Here is a 12,687-nt window from a genome sequence, read left to right on the forward strand (position 1 = left end):
TGAGTTGGCCCCGCAGGCTATCAAGTTCGGAAGCAAATGGATCATAAACGGCTGTCAAGACTCCTTCAGGGATGGCGATTTTTTCTAGGCCAGTCAAAAGTCAGGAGGTTTGTATGACAGTTTCGCCAGTGCTACCGATTGTGCACAGAGACTTTCGAGTTCCGTCTTCACGCTGGGACTGGTGTCTTGTTGTAAGGTTACATAGTAATTGGGCCAGTTATTGGCCCAATGCGAATCTCGTTATGAACGGGGTTTTGGTGTTGGTGGAGAGAAGGGCGAGGTTCTTCGTTGTCAGCGGGGATTCCCAACCTATTCAATCTGACCTCTGATCTCGGCGTGTGCCCACGCCTACCGTCACGCCGGCGGATTCAGTCGCCGCCGGGGGCCCGTTTCTGGGGAGACGTGCATCTTAAAATCCCCAGACTCCTTGCCGGTCATGACCGGACATGTGTCCGGTTAGCCGGTAACAGCTGCTTTGTTTGGGAAATTACTCATAACTGTGGCTGTCGTCATGCATCTATGGGCCGAATTGTTACAGTTATTCGGACAAGTGCATCCACGAGAGCTTTCAGGACCAGTTTTCTCGTGCAGGTCCTTATTTACGTCAGCCGGGATTCCGCGCTCGACGTCTTCATTATTGGTGCCGTCAGGGATTCCTGACTCGACACATCTTTAGTTAGTGCCAGCAGTGCTAACTGACCCGACACTTTCTCGACTAGTGCCAGCAGGGGCTACCTGACCCAACACTAGGGATTTCCCATATTTTTTTGACCTTTTGGGAAAGAAGGTAAGACAGTTGCCGTCGTTAGATCGGCGTATTTATGATTGGTGCCAGCAGGGATTCCTAACTCGACACATTTCGCGCCAGTGGTGATTACCATCTCGACACTTGCGCCAGCGGCAACGGCCTGCGGCGACACAGACAACGTGCCGGCTCGACGCTTATCTGGTTTGCAGCTTCCATCAACCCATCATCGGTTACAGTGTCGCGAAGACTGCTTCCGACTTTGGTTCCGTCCCGTTGATCACACGAGATCCCGCCATGAAGCGTTACTAAAGACAACCCTTCGTTTGCATTAGGCGGAGATTCAAATTCAGTCGCTATGTTTGGTAATTGTTGTACATGATCAATCCATTTTAGACCTACAATATCGAGAGGTCTCCTTCCTCGATCGCAAATGGAGCCGATAGTCCGTCGAAATTGATTATTACTAAGGAGTCAACGTGGGAGGAGTCACCTATATCACGTAGTTTCATGTCTATAGGTTGTCGCTCCTCCCAGCTTGGTGGGTATTAGGTTTCTACGACGTTTTTCAATTTGAGGACGCTTCCCGTGTCGGCGCAGAAAACCCCAGTTGTGATCCTTCGACGATCTTTTCTTTTCATAGATTGGCGTTCGCAGATAGTAAGGAGGTAATCGATGTGTTCGTCTTCAGACTCTCCCCCGTCCACTGAAATTGCCAAGAAATGACGCTGAGCCCCAGAAGACCAGTTGGTGCCTCCATTTGATTATAGTGTAGCTTCATGGCGCTTGCCATACAAGTATTCCACACTTGGTTCGATTTACTTCACAGAGCTCAACCCCATCTCCTGGCTTTTCCACATTTTTCCACACCCCTTATACAACCCGGTTTTGTCGACGTTGATTGAAGCATTGGTTGTAGATTGATCGAACGAAGCAGTGACCTTGGTAGGTCCAGCGGCTCAAACTATTCATACAATAGACAAGCCCCTTGGCTTAACACAACCAACATACTCCAATAATTATCATGCAGACAGAAATGAAGTATCTATGCAAAACTCGGTTAAGTTGGCACACGGAACATACGTCAATCACTACACGAGTCAAGATTTAACCTATTCATATTCATGCACGATTAATAACAGTTCAATACTCCAAGGTGTGTTTACACCATAAATGTGACGGTATTTCCTGCCGACAATATACATGCATATAATATACAAGAAATATGCCAATCGATGCCACAAAAAAACAATACCACACAGAGTTCAAGTTGACCAATTTGCCGACCACCTTGTTTATAAGAGTTCCCCAATCTTCCAGATGCAGATATCAAACCGCAATTAGTCCAGGAACCGACCCCTTGTTTGAGTCGTTACTACTTAGGATCATCAAGTAGCCTATACTTGCGTGATTTCGATTCGGAGATCGGGCATTCCAAGTCCAACAGAACGCGGGGTTTGTTGAGGGTTCGTTGTAACGATATTCCGAATGCAATACCTCTATGTTCTTGGCTCTTTCCATCTTTAGCTCATCGGCTTTATGGAGCGATTCCAGCAAATTTAATCGAGCTTCTTCATTTATGTATACATTGCAATTTCGGTTAGCAGTCACTCCTATTTGATCGCACTGCTTTATTTCTGTATACTTTGCAACTGCGGCAAGCAGCCGACCCAATCAATAGCATGTCAAGATTTTTCAGAGGGACATCGGAACATCACCCTTCAATCTCAAAATACGTCAAACCCTTCCACAATGCCTCCGTCAATGTCCGGTTTTCTGGATATAGTCTGCTACTGGATGCTTCGTTTGGGGCTCTGTTTCAGACTGGCGGATTTACTTGGCATAGAGTCACAAGTTCGCCGAAACTAGCGGACGCACCGATGTCGTCTTTATATGCAATAATTGGATACTACAACTGAGTGTACAATTCATGTGGACATCATACATGGCATAGATATGCATACATATATCAGTCATACTTCGGCTCACTGTAAAAGCTCGCATACATGAAAAAATGGTGGCGCCATTTTTGGTTAAGCAAACTGATGGTATAGCTAACACTTAACATGCATACGACACAGTCCCAGATAAGCACAAAATGATACCATCTCACTTATAATAGTCATATGTGAACCAATATCCTAATTGTAATCATGCTATATTCCTTAATTTCCAGTATTGGTGTGCTTAAGCTTTTTTATTCATTCGTATATATCGTGCTTCATAGGCAATAGACTAGGCTTATCGCGAATTTCGAACTCACATATGCTCCAATGCCTTACCCCAAGAGGTCTTTAAATACCCATATTTCTATTGTCCTATGGTCCATTACACATCAAATTTTCAAACTTTTGTCCCGTTGGGGTGAAGGGTCCTGACACTAGTATAGGGGCGGGGTCTGTTATGACGCCTTATTAATACCTACAGTTGCAGTACTCGCTATTAAATTACTGCAGTAACAACCAACTATTCTCATATTAAATGTTCATAACTTATACCTATATTTAAGACATGTTAGCGTCATCTTAAAGCAATATGATGGTAAATGTCAAAGATTAGGTAAATGCAGTACTTGAACAATATAAGAAAGATAGGCGTCACGTTGCAATAATACGTCATAGTAAACCCTCCCATGAAAATACCCTTTTGCAGATTGATTTTTGCCAATACAGTAAACTTCATAGTTCATACACGTCATGATTGCAATACGACAAAATGGCGCTCGTCAGGCGCATTCACTTCGTAAAGTGAATACGCGGACAAAGCGGGTTTTAGGCTAGTGTCATATTCCATCATCGACACATCAGTTTCGAAAAACGAATGTGTGGATAAGTTCAACCAGGGGTTACTTTTCTAAGGTCTTTATATTAGCACAGTGTTTCTCAACCCCGAGTCCGCGGACTCAAATGAGTCCGCGGAAGGTCCTGGTGAGTCCGCGAGCACAGGAATTTTAAGTAACTTAGTCGGCTCGGCACACACGTTGACAGATTGACAACCTGGTATTTCCTCGGGTTTCTCAATGGTAAGACGCCAGTCTCATAGTGAATTTAATATTTTAGGTAATTTTATATTGATAAAACCTTAAGAAACGATCATGGATCCCAATTTAGGGGTTTACGGACTTAGTTTTAGATTTAAAAGTCGAAAATCCACGAAAATGTCAAAATTTTCCACTTTTTCTTCCACTTCCGATATGATTTCGGAACATGTAATTGACAGACCTACGGGGCTCGTTCACTTTCGGACCAAAGTCATTGCAGCCTTGCGGAGAAAATAGCTTTTTGGTCCGAAAGTGAACGAGCCCCGTCCTGGTCCGGTTTCGTCAAATTCCGATTTGAGAATTAGGCTGAGGGATTCGCAAAATACCTATTTTGAAATGTTAGTAACCTTAATAGCTGTCATAAAAAATGCATAGACACCTCAAATATGTGACTGGCAGTACTCAACTTGAATAGCGCTTTCAGAACTATACATTCACTGCAGTAGAATTTATTACCTCGGTGGGTTTTCGAGTTTCCCTTATCAAGAATTAACGGCACCATAAGAAGGAGAAAGAGTTTGTATACAATCCTTAAATATTCCATTAATATATTCCGCTGATTGTCTGTGTAACGTCTTACGAGTATTGTATAATTTGATTCTCTATTATCCCTTTATTATGACTACCGGAGTACCGGTACAGCTGACTTTGGCCAACTGCCGTTCCTTTTTATCATTGCATTGTTACGTCAAATTTTGCCAATTTGGATTTCGTTTGGATCTCTTTCTATATGCTTCTTATTGTGCCGTTACCTCTTGTTGATAAGGGGCATACGAAATTCCTGCAAGTTAATAAATTATACCGCAGCGAATGTAGTTTTGAAAGCAAGATTAGAAATACCTCAATAAGCGATGTTTGGCCACGTATATTTCAAACGCAAGAACAACGAAACAGCACCACTACAAATTGATCAGCATTCCAAGCATTATTAGTTCTCCTGAGATTTCCTGTGTCTTGGGCAAACCAGTTGGTTGCAAGTATCACAGGCAAAACGGGTATGCTTTGCACATCTGTCGCATCATCCTGGTTTGATACCAATCACGCCAGGTATAAAACCCTTATTATCGCCAACTGGAATTTCTCAAAATGCCCTACATTTATGTTCGAGGTAGCCTATTGCTAAAATTGTCATAAGCAATTCTGTCACGGTCATAAACTCTACAATTTTGGTCAGATTGACTTGAATTTAGTACGAATGGACTCGGAATTTAATGCTGCGTGTTCACTATTCACAATTCACATACCGAATATGCCAGGTATAAACCCCTGGGACAGCTCTATATACACAGGTATGCAGGACCGTAATTGCCGTACACCAAACCCCCATAATTGAGGGAGAGCTCGAAGGGGGGCCAAAACTATTCGTGAATTAACATAAATTATAGAGTATTTTTTGAAAATTTATGCAACTTTTTAGAAAAATTATATCATTATATCATATTCCGAAACGCCTCACTCAGCTCGACCGATAAATCTGAATGCATGAGCAGAGATAGCATAAAAATGTACAGCTATATATATATGAAATTTCCGATCATGTTGACCGATTTAATTATGAATTATCGAATAATTCTGCGCTTCGCGCGGTTTTTTCGTTACAAAACGACTAAACGAACGGTACAAAAATTTCGCTGTGAAGTAGCGGTAAAAAGGTAGGTAGAAGTTAGGTTTATCGCCCTGTGTGGCCAAAGACCAACGTTTTGTTATTGAGGGGGGCTGACGAAGTGCTGTTACGGTCCTGCACGTAGGCACATTGCACAGGTTTCCGGCGCGATATACGCTGAGTCCTGGTAATTGATTATGGCGTCTTGTTCACTAACAGACTATTTTGAAAATGACAACTCGTAGGGACATGTGCTAATCACAGAAACAATCTATAGTTGTCTAATATAAGTAGAACTCGAGATGTGGACTGCATTACTGAACAGTTGCTTGAATTGCAAAGCCGACAGATGTGGAAAGACAGGTTTAAAAAAGCTTCCTTGACTCAATTTTAGCCAAATGTGCAGTCGATGGAGCATAGTCTTTCAGATCTTTGTTAGCAAGCTGCAACAGCTCTTTTGCTATTTCCGACCACATCACATACCTGTGTGAATTTGGCTTTTCAACTCTGACGATGAGCAAAAGAAGTATAGCAATAGACCTCAACCGGAAGATGACATCAGATGTAGGCCTACATTGACAACCATGATTGCGGAATTCAATAAACTTGTCAAGCAAGATCAAGGACAAGGCTCCCATTGAGTGTGGGTTGAGTGAAAAACAGTGCTCGCTTTTTTGTTGATACCGTATTATCCTCTCTTGGATAGAAATAAAAAAAAACTATTTTTCGGTAATATATAGCTTGAGTCCGCGGATATACTGGCGAGCTTGATATGAGTCCGCGGGTCAAAAAGGTTGAGAACCACTGATTAGCAGTACTGGCCTGAAGTATTCCTAATGTTATAGGCCTAGTAATTCCGGTTATATATTTTTCTGTATTTATTGTAGTTGGTGCCTAAAACGTTTTGGAAAGTCTGTCGATATCTTGGTCTAAAGACCAAGGTATCGATCCATTATTTTAGTAGCCCTAATCGTTTTGGAAAGCATATCGGTCTTCTCCAGGGTCTACCACCAAGGTACCGATGTAGCAATTTGATTGAGTCAGACCCGGACAACTAGAAAATTTTCAGCTTTTCCTAATTAGATGAGATTTAGAGCTACACAGCTTTTCCAAATTATGTTAAAATTAGAATTAGAGCTGCGCAACTTTATCCAAATTAGATTAGAATTAGATTACTTGCATTTCGTTCTAATTCAGTGAAATTAGACAACTAGAATTATTTAGTTGTCCAAGCCTGGTTCGAGTCGCCTGCTTGCAGTACCAATAATAAATCCAATTTGACTTTGTCCTTGTTATTACTTAATGCGACAAGTGGGTATATTTCTGAAGCTATTTTTTAGTTTTTGCGTTTCATCTTACGTCAGCGAGGTAAATTGTCCTCAAAAACACTAAACAAGAATGCTCTAAAATGCTGACATCTAGGTACAAAGGCACCCGCCTTATTGTCGGCATGAATATGCACAGCGAACGGCACATATTTATTGACGCACTGCGATACTACACATTTGCAACGCCGCAACATACCCTACGGAAACTTTATCGCCGCTAGTGATTATTTTTCATCCTCACTAATTCTTGGTCCTAGTTCGGCCTATGTAAGCTTACACGAAATCATAGGGTGTTTTTCGGCATATTCAAATCTTGACTGGAGTCAGGCTCACTTTCAACTAGACACTTTCATCTCGCCAAATCTGTCGCAGCCAATTACTACACGCGACAGGATAGTTAGTACGACTGCCCTGGATCGCAGTTTCGTGTTGTTTTGAAATGATGAAAATATTATTAAAACTGATTGACTAAACGCGGCATAAGCACTCGTCATTTCCTGCTTTTATATCTCTGGACTTTAATTAAACTATACTAACTGTCCTACTCAAATTTTCGCGTAAATGAATTACATACTTTTCATATTGATTATTCGAGCGGGTTTCTGCAGATATGGATCAATACCGTTAAGCATGATCCGTTTTGAATACTATCGATAAAACGTGTTAATATGGTGTAGCCTTCTTTGTTTCATCCATGGCGACTAGGACTATATACCGCGCATGTTTGAGAACAAACGGCAATATTCGCGAAGGATTTCATATGTCATCACTAGGGCCATTTAAAGTCATATCTTTTTCTATGCATCAGTAAGTCGTGAAATCAATTTTAACGCAAAAACCGCATCCATATGGGGTATATTAAGAAAGTTATAAAGTCATATAAAGTCATATTTTCCTGGTTAGATCATATTTGAGTTATAAAGTCATATTGTTGTATACTTTAAATAAAAAGTGCCAAATGAAACAATTACGCACTAAGAAAGTAAGGCAATTTCCGATTGAACGAAGGCAAACTGTAAGGTTAGCCTACATAACATTACAGTCGCAGACTTACGAGGTCACACATTGCATTATGAGGTCACACATTGCATTGTGTTGCTACATAATCTGTTTTACTTCTGTGCACTGAAGTGGGACGTCATTTGAAGTTCAGAGACTTCCACAAGTGAAAGAAATAGTCAACGCATGGGAAGCTGAAGGAGTTTTTATAAAGAGCGTCAAAGATTCAGTGAACGAGCCAAAGTGGACGAGTTAACAGAAATATGCCTCCACTACAACAATATTTCAAACTTGATACTGAAAATGTAACGTACACTATCAAAGAGGCTCATGCTGATCTAAATGCCCTCGAATTCGCAAAAAATCCGCTTGAGCTCAAAAATTACATTAAGAAGCGATTGGACAAAAACGATGTGAAACAAATTATGGAGCTACAAAGACAAGACATTTCACCAGCGCTGTATGCAAAACTGCAAAGTGTCAACCCACATCAGCGTCTGTGGAGCGCTCATTTTCCTTACTAAAGTAATTTTACGTCCAATCGTAACTTTAAAGTCTCCAACATTCCACACTACATGAAACTACTACAAAAGTGGTTTAAAATAAAAATGGATGCGTATTACTGTTATGTTGTTCATGTCTTACTCGTCAGTTCCATGAGTGACGTTGGTTACATGTAAAAATACACGATTTTCGCATAAAGTCATATAAAGTCATATTTTCCCAAAAATAAAGTCATATAATTGATTTTTTAAGGTCATATAAAAATGGACCTAGTCATCACCCATTCGAATTACAACAGAATATGACTGATATCCAGAGGTGGTTGGTCACGAAGTACTTCTACTTTTTGGAAGTACTCAAGTAGTTTTCCTCTACTTCTGGTACTTATTCAAGTAGATCTGATTTTCTCTACTTCTACTTCTACTTCGTAATATTTTGTGATCTACTTACTTAATTTTCGCTATTTTCAGTTTGTCAAGTAGAAGTAGTCTAATTCCCCAAAACGAACGATAACTTGAGGAATTCCGCGGCTGTTTTCATGGAGTACCAACATTTAATATTCATAAGAGTCAAGTAAAGCCCAGGAATTTTATTGCGCTTCGCGCATAGTAGTAATGGAGTGACAAATATGTTTTCATGAAAGTATCAGTGAATGTAATTTAAGTACCGGATGCTTGGTTCCTCTCACACCGCATTGTCGTCCTTATCAAATATTTCATCACAGTAAATATGGCTCACCACAACGTTTGAAACTACTGTTTCACAATCTAGCAATTGCCTATCATATTGTAATCTAGCAGCCCGTTACGTGTCTTGATAATCTGGAAAATCCAGCTTTTTTGAACGTTACACCTGTTTTAGCAGATGACCTTTTAAGCTTTGTAGACAAAATACAGGAAATATATTCTCCGCTTTTTAGAAGTGGTATTTGTATTTCATTTTAATTAACGTATAATAATCACGCAAAGTGATGTAACCGTATCCGACACATTTTCTACGTATTGCTCTTTGCCTAAACTTGTGGCCTTATAATATGGGGTAGGGCGCAATCCCATGATATTCTCTAAAAACGGGGTGTTCCAGTAAACAAAAGATAAGTATCGCATTTTCATATCAGTACTATAATTTGCATCCCATGATGCGAAACAATAGTTATTATGTCGAAAGTTGATACCTCCTGGGATGCATCAATACGAATCAAGCTCCCTGCACGGGCCGCATAGCTCAATTCGCAGCTTTTGACAGTCCATGCGAACGAATTAAGACTGTTTTCAAAACTACTTACTTACTTGAGTAGATATAAAGTCAGTTAATTCTACTTCTACTTCAAGTAGTTTTAGGTGGCTTATTGAAGAAGTACTTCTACTTGTACTTGAGTAGATTTTTCCGTCGCTACTCCTACTTCTACTTGAGTAGCTTTCTTAACTACTTTGACCACCTCTGCTGATATCATCCACAAGTCAGTTTTTCTTTTCTTTAGCAATTGTCATACAATTCGGACCCTCTCTGTCTTTCAGCGTTCCCTTTCTTTGAATTCAAATCGACTAGCACTTTTTATACAGTTGCACTGTGTTCCAGAATAGCTATAACCATAAACTCTTGTGACCTCAGAACAGTGTGGAGATCAAACCACTACCTTCGAGTCACGAGTCACCTTGAGACATTACACATTTCGACCCGAGCCCAGCCAAGTACCGTCAAGTCATCATTCAAGTCAAATTGAATTTTCGAAGTATGCATGATTGCATGATGATGCAAAGTCACTACACTTTGCCAACTGGGTGTAGGACAAATTAATTGGTCATTTATCTTGAATCAAATACTGAATAAACTTAAATTTACATACGCTCTGATCTTCGATGACGTAACCTCGGTGCAACAATGCCAGCCTCGTCCGTGCGTAGATGCGGTCTGTCTATAAGCTTCAATTCCTCCGCTTCGTGTTGGAGTCCGAATTGGACTGGATAGATGGTGATTCGAGGCTGCTTATATGCATTTCTGTTTCAAAAACAAACAAGGTCTTCCCTGCCTAGAGCTGGCTATAAGTTTCGGGCCCAGTTCGTGATGAGTTATTTTCTTTTTAATCTTTTTATGAATCACAGTTCGTGCTCCATCCGCGGCCATTAACTAATTGTTTTCGGCTCTACCAGCTACCAAAATGGCACAGCTTCGTGTGCGAGTTAATCTCCCTCATCATTATAAATGACCCATTATAACGACTTCGTGCACGAGCAGAAATGACTAAGTGTCACGATTCGGCCTCGGCTCCTTATTTGGATAGAAACATCGGTCGCCCTTTTTGATTTTGTGCCAAACCAATACATTGCAGTACCTCGCTCGCTGCAATCACCTTTCCCCCACTCAGAGAAATACATTACCTTTGGGTTGTCAGTCCTTTTACAAGCTTACTCAGCAACCCACACACAACAACGTCTAACAACAAGAATTCTTCAATTCGGGTTTTCATGCGAAGCCTAGCTTGAACTCCGGGATCCTAGTATTTTTAGGCGTCAGAGGCATACCCTGTACGACCTTAGCTTGGCTGGCCCATAATTGGTCGAAGCGACGACCTAGCGCATCACAAATAGCCCCCCTTTTTTAATAAAAGGGCGACTTTTGTTCATATATTTCTTTAGGTCGCCAGCGGGCGCTGTTGTTTCATTATGCGCACACGAAATTCATTCGAGGTTCTCCTAAACTGGATTATAGCATAGAGAGTGCCGCACGAATAATTTGTATCTTCTTTGTACGGGCGAAACCAGAATACATATATTCTTGCGCGCTGTGTCAAATACATGCGACATCATATGCCAACGATTGTTAACACACGGCGTTGATCACCCGAATTTAGTGCGAGTTTAGAATCCCGGACTATTGTTGATTTTCCTGAGGTGAATTTATTGAAATTCAACGTCGAGTTAACTTTATGTTTTCTTTCACCGAATAGTTGCAAAATTGCGGAGTTTTAAAAGGGTCAAAATACAACTACAGGTCACATTACTTTGGTATAGATACAGTATCACGTCAGATATATCTTCGCTTGTATATTTATATCGGCCGCACGAGATACGTAGCTGGGTGTTTACCTTAGATGGATTGTTCTCGAGTTTCACGATCAAAAAGTGGTAGGTTCACGCGGGTTTTCACTACGCGGCCATCCATATGGTAATCTCGTTATCATGTTGCATCACCAACCAGCAAGCCAGTGTCGAAAACGTCCGTTCAGCAAAACTACTTGAACTAATTCAGAACTCGCACCGCCGCGAATCTCGCGCCTCATCAGCACCTGACAGCACAACCCAACGCCAAGCACCGCATAATGCACTTCTGCACAGTATTAATTACAGAGCAAACGCTTACCATACTGACCAAGCGATCAATTGTACAAAGCAGATGAGAATTAACATCCATCATGCGGTATATACGGGAGAGCACAGATAATAACGCGCGAATGATCAGGCTATTATTGTATCTCCCCTATAAAGGTGAGATCATAATTCACATTTTCCTACGTGCTATGTCAAATACCCGTGACAACGCATCCCCACGATCGCTAACACACGGCGCTTTTCACCCGCGTGAATGGAGATTCAAATTGAGTGTGAATTTAGGATCACATACAATTGTCGTTTTTCTGACGTGAGCTTACCGAACTAATTTCAACAATAATTCCAAAGGTCATGTATTCCCGTATGTATATAAAAAAAACGCAACTACAGGTCGCATTAATTTGGTAAATTAAAAGTCCGCTGCTCGCCGTCATATTAACTTTGCCGCAACGATAGGTCTTCGCATCTCATTCGAGTTATACCATATGGCATCGATTATGAAATTTGACCCTTTATAACTTCCTGAATTCGCATCGCCCATTGAGCGATAACAGTTATTCACTCTACCAAGCTAGATTTAAATATGTGGTTGCCGCGATTCACTGACTATACAGCCGGCGAGTTCACATTTCGCCTCAATTAAAATGGCCGACAGATTATACCTCTGATCGTTAATGTTCGTTCCTTGTATTTATCCTCGGTACACGAATACTACATTAATGCCTTCAAGTTCAGATTACTCTACACTACATTTCTACCCTTTTCTTTACGCTTACACGTCAATTTTTGGTGGAGTTAAGTTCATCTGTTCCATATGAGTTCAAATAAACTTCAATAAAATATATGCTTCGTCATATTACACTTCTTTTACAACCATTCTCTCGAATTTCAAACAGTGTTCTCCGTGTAACAGAGGGTACTAGGTATATGAGAACCCAATATTCAATCTGGGATTTCTTCTATTATGGTACAATGAGCAGAATGATCACAGAAATGGCATTCAATTGATTGCAGTGGCGCTGGTACTTGGCCACCACCTGGCAGTTATAGCATTCACATCAGCACCATTGTATTAGGAAGATTTCGAATCCAGGCCAGGGTAATTCTGAGGCAGTGTTCGATAATATCATCCCAAGCTG

The 12,687-nt window shown here is 40.9% G+C and overlaps 1 long non-coding RNA gene across 1 annotated transcript in view; it reads right to left on the reverse strand.

Moving 5' to 3' along the window:
* The window catches only part of LOC145457955 (uncharacterized), a 186,368-nt gene that overhangs the window by 117,031 nt on the left and 56,650 nt on the right, over nucleotides 1-12,687 (reverse strand). The window lies entirely within an intron of this gene.

This window comes from Botryllus schlosseri, chromosome 15 (genome assembly GCF_051294905.1).
Source record: "Botryllus schlosseri isolate E-star chromosome 15, Bs_hap1, whole genome shotgun sequence".
NCBI classification, from domain to species: Eukaryota; Metazoa; Chordata; class Ascidiacea; order Stolidobranchia; family Styelidae; genus Botryllus; species Botryllus schlosseri.